This window comes from Mus pahari, chromosome 6, assembly GCF_900095145.1.
Source record: "Mus pahari chromosome 6, PAHARI_EIJ_v1.1, whole genome shotgun sequence".
Classification (NCBI taxonomy): domain Eukaryota; kingdom Metazoa; phylum Chordata; class Mammalia; order Rodentia; family Muridae; genus Mus; species Mus pahari.
This window is the reverse complement of record NC_034595.1, coordinates 42,017,465-42,022,595: the sequence shown is the minus strand read 5'-3', so window position 1 is coordinate 42,022,595 and position 5,131 is coordinate 42,017,465.

Genomic DNA, 5,131 nt, shown 5'->3' with positions numbered 1-5,131 from the left:
GAGAGAGAGAGAGAGAGAGAGAGAGAGAGAGAGAGAGAGAGAGAGAGAGAGAGAGTTGTGTCTTGGTGTGGGAATGAACATGGGAATAGGAGGAATTGGGTTAGTGAAGAATGGAGGGAGAGAGTACTGTAGAGACAGCTGGAATTGAGGGCCATCTTGAGGATGAGCTAGAAACCTAGTACAATGGAAACTCCCAGAAATGTAGGAGCGTGTTTCAAGCTAAAGCTCCTAGCAATGGGGGAATTCAGAGCCTGAACTGGCCATCTCCTGTAATCAGGCAGGACTTCAAGTGGAGAGATAGGAAAACCACCCAGCCACAAAATCTTTGACCTACAATTTGCCCTGCCTTCAAAATATAAGGTATGTTGAAGTAAAGGTAGCACAGAAATTGTGTGAGTGATCAATTCATTAACTGGTCCAACTTGAGACCAATGCCGTGAAAGTGGTTCCTCCCCTGATACTACATGGAGGGCCAGGACCTCAGGGATGGGTAGTCCTGAGAGCTAGGATAGAAAATGATTTCTAATGATTATCTGCTGTACACATAGATTAGTGATTAGTCACATTTTTATCAGAAAGAATTTACCCAGCAACTGATGGAAACAGGTGTAGCTACTCACAGCCAAATATTGGGAGGAGTTCATGAATCCTGCAGAAGATGGGTGGGGGAGAATTGTAGGAACCAGAGGTATCAAAGACACCACTAGAAAATCCACAGAATCAACCAGCTGGAGCTCATAGTAACTCACAGTGACTAAACTCACAACCAGGGAGCCACCGCATAGGACTGATCTAGACATCTGCAAATATGTTACAGTTATTTGGTGTCTTCTTGAGGGAATTATAACAGTGGGATCAGGAGCTGTCTCTGACTCTTTTGCCTTATTTAGGGACCTTTCCTCCAGTTGGGTTGCCTTTGAATAACCTCAATTAGAGGGGCAAAGTCTAGCCTTACTGTAACTTGACATGCCATGATTCACTGATACCCATGGATGGCCAGCACTTTTCTGAAGAGAAATGGAGGAAGAGTGGATGCTTGGTGAGGGACCAGAGAGGAAGTGGTAGGGAGGGACTTGAGAAAGAGCTATGGGTGATACTAGAGGAGATCAATGCCCACTACAATAATGACTGGCCTTGCAAGGCATGTCTATTGGATTAGTCATGATACAAATTTCATAAGAGTAATCTATCACTTTCTGATTTGTTTAGTTTGGTGGGCCAAGAACCTTTGGCTAGACGGGGCTTAGGACTTGGATGAGAGTATATTCCTAATTCTCTGGCTAAATGGACACAGTATTTACTGATTCCTAATGACTTACTGTTATACCCATTAATTAGTTCATTTCTCAACCTTCATCAGAGAAGACCATTTTTGTAGTAAATGACAATTATCACAGGGATATACAACACTATATATATGTGTGTGTGTGTGTGTATATATATATATGTATATATATATATATATATATATATATATATATATATATATATATGTATCAGCAGATATCTGTGTTTTAACCCTCTTCCCAAGGCTCATAAATCATAGTGGAAAAAGAGCTATTAAGACTGTAAGAACCATTCCCCAACTTCTTAGAGGGACAAATGGCATTCAGTCACCTGAGACTGAGCAATAACAGGTCTGTGATGCCCTTAGATGTCCAGGGCTGCACGCGCACTACACTGACTGGTTCAGCGTGTGCCTACCCTACGCCGGCAGGTGCCCATTGAACCCCATTCATGATGGGGATCGGGGATTGCAATTATTCCCCATGAANGAGGAATTCCCANTAAGTGCGGGTCATAAGCTTGCGTTGATTAAGTCCCTGCCCTTTGTACACACCACCCGTCGCTACTACCAATTGGATGGTTTAGTGAGGCCCTTGGATCGGCCCCTCTGGGTTGGCCCACGGCCCTGGTGGAGCACTGAGAAGAAGGTAGAACTTGACTATCTAGAGGGGAAAAAAAAAAAAGACTGTAAGAACCAGAACCAACAAGTGACTCAGACACAGCAGGGTAATTTTATGAATGCACTACCTAAGTAACTATTGGCTATTGGGAGAGGGAGAGTCAGTTTTCTTTAAGAGTACCGTCTCTAGTGGGTTGACCATGATTTAGTAGATAGCTGTACACCCAATAATATATGGATAGCACCAACTGTACTTGAAGGTTATATCTATCTATCTATCTATCTATCTATCTATCTATCTATCTATCTATTATTTATCTGTCTGTCTTTGTCCATCTATCTGTCCGTCCAAACATCCGTCCATCCCTACAATCAATGTTACTTTTCTGAATGTTTTAAATACTGTCTATTTTTATATTTTAATCACCTTATATTTGGGCATTAATTCTTTGTGGTTATCTTGTTTCTTTTTTTAATATATGAAAGCATATTTATCCATGTGTTAATCATTATAACATTATGTCATTTTTATTTTTAAAGATGTTTTTTTAAATTAATTTCTTTTTTTCTTTCCTTTTTTTTTTTTTAAGATTTATTTATTTATTATATGTAAGTACACTGCAGCTGTCTTCAGGCACTCCAGAAGAGGGCGCCAGATCTTGTTACGGATGGTTGTGAGCTACCATGTGGTTGCTGGGATTTGAACTCAGGACCTTTGGAAGAACAGTCGGGTGCTCTTACCTGCTGAGCCATCTCACCAGCCCTAAAGATGTTTTTAAAACCTAATATTATCTTATATTTCTTTTCCTTCTCTGAGACCCTGATAAGACAAATTTATACCTTTTAATATTATTTAAGTTTTCATGATTTTCTATTTGTTCACTAAACCTGTTTTCCTCTGTGATATACAGATGCAATCTGATTAATAGACAAGGTGTTTCAAAATTTTGTTAGTGTCTTTTCTCATTTGGTGGCTTAAAGCTTGATTTCTCTTAATAGCATCCATATTTGTACTGTTAGATTTTATTTGAGATGTATTCTAAGGTTGTACATTGTTGCTCATTCACCCATTTTAACACTTGTGTATTAAAGTCTTTGTTAGAAATTCCAACATCTGTAACATCTTTTCATTGGCATCTGGTGATTATCTGTTGACATGCAAGTTGAGATTTTGAAGATTCCTTGTACACTGAGCAATTTTAATTAAATCCTAGGCATTAAAAGACTCAGAGTTACATTTAAATCCTGTAGATAATGTTTATATGCATTTAGGCACTTGGTATGATAGATTTAAACTACACCATTCTAATGAACACCTCTCAAATATCAGTTTAATATTTGAAATGATATTTAGTTGTCCAGATAAGTACACATGGAGGGTATATACATTGAAGTTTTATTGGAGGTCTACATATCAACTCAGGAACATGTATTATCATTAACTTGGGTTTTCAATTTGCATTCCATTCAGATTTAAACCCAGCATTTGTAGGTATAGATTAAAGGTTTGCCTTGAAGTTTCAGTTTTAGTTTGGAAAATATGATTGAATTTTATGTTCTAATCAGATGAAGATTATGAAAGATAGGGAATATTTCTTTCTGCATAATAAGAAGTTGAGTAAGTTAAAATTGGGTCTCAAAAACACATGATGAGTATTCTATAGCACTATAAAAATGGACAAAAAAAGTGTAGACATTTTGAATTAAAAAGAAACCAATATTGCACAAAAAAATCATGATATTATTCTTACCCTAAATAAATTCAGATTCCCAGAAGTGAAAGAGTAATAGTCTTGTATACTAAATAATCTTATAAAAGTTTAGGACAAATATTTGTAATAAGTGATTCAAGTGGCCAATTTGAATATGGCACCAGCAATGCATTTCTAATGTCCCTTTTTGGTTTTAATGAGAGACTACATGCTTGCCAAATATAATTAATTCATGTTTTTTTTTTTTTACTTCTACCCTTGGGAAAAATAAAAAATAAATAGTCTGTCATATTACCATTGCACTACTGTTATACTTTTGAAACTAAAGGGTCATCTCTTATAAAGGCTAGGGAATTACTGATTATGAACCTCAAAACTCTCATTCAATATTGGCTCCAGTGTGTACAGGACATACACACAGCAGTGCTAGCTATTGGATGCAGACCATGCTGAGTGCTTAAGTCTCTGCTTGCTGTGTCTAAACCATTTGGCAGGCACAACAGTCTTCTTTTCCTTCATACGCCTAAATTTGTCTCATTTGGCAAACAAATAGTAGACCTCTATCAATGCAGAAATCCATCCCTGCATGCTTACTGGCAACTGTAAATGCATACAAAGGTGCAAATCAATTTAGTATCTCAAATGTGCATCTCACATTTCCAAATACATTAAAATCATTATATACCAAGGACAGATGAAGATCTTTACCTTGTATATTTTGGCAATGAATACTTTCAGAGCTTAGTAGATTTTATTTAGTCCTGTATTTTGCAAGGATAGTCATCTTCCAAATAAATGCAAAAGTCATTCTTTACAATATAAATTAAGCCGTGTTTCTTCCAAGATCATAAGAATTCAATAGCATGGTAGCATGATGGCTCAGTGGGTAGTGGTGCTTGCTGATAGGCTTGATGACTTGATTTTTATCCCAGAACCCCACGTTAAAAGAAAAAAAATAACTACTGAAAGTTTTACTTTGACTTCCACATGTACACTGTGGCATGCACACACATTCAAACGCATGCATAAATACAAAAATAAAATTTTAAAGAATAAAAATTTCCGCCATTTATCCTTAAAGCATGTTTATAAGAAATCATATTTCTTTGTGTTATCTTTTCTTTCTCATAAAAAAATGAACTTCAACATGAAGGACAGAACACTAGACCCTCTTTGAAACCCCTCTCATTAGATTCCCTACAGGAAAAAAAACGAACATCAGATAACATGAATTAAGAGGGTTAAGAAATTACTATATAGAGAATTCTGCAGCATACTCCCTTGGTTTGATGCTTCCAGTGTAACAACTAGTATTCTTTTTATATTGTGGGTGTGTGCTACTAAAATTATGTCTTTTTAAACTTATTTTTGAGAATTTCTTACATGAACACTATATCTATAACATTTTTACCCCCCTCACTCTTTGAAGTTTCTTTTATGGTACCTTTCAAATTCACGATCTCTTCTTTAATTATTATTTTGTGTGTGTGTGTGTGTGTGTGTGTGTGTGTGT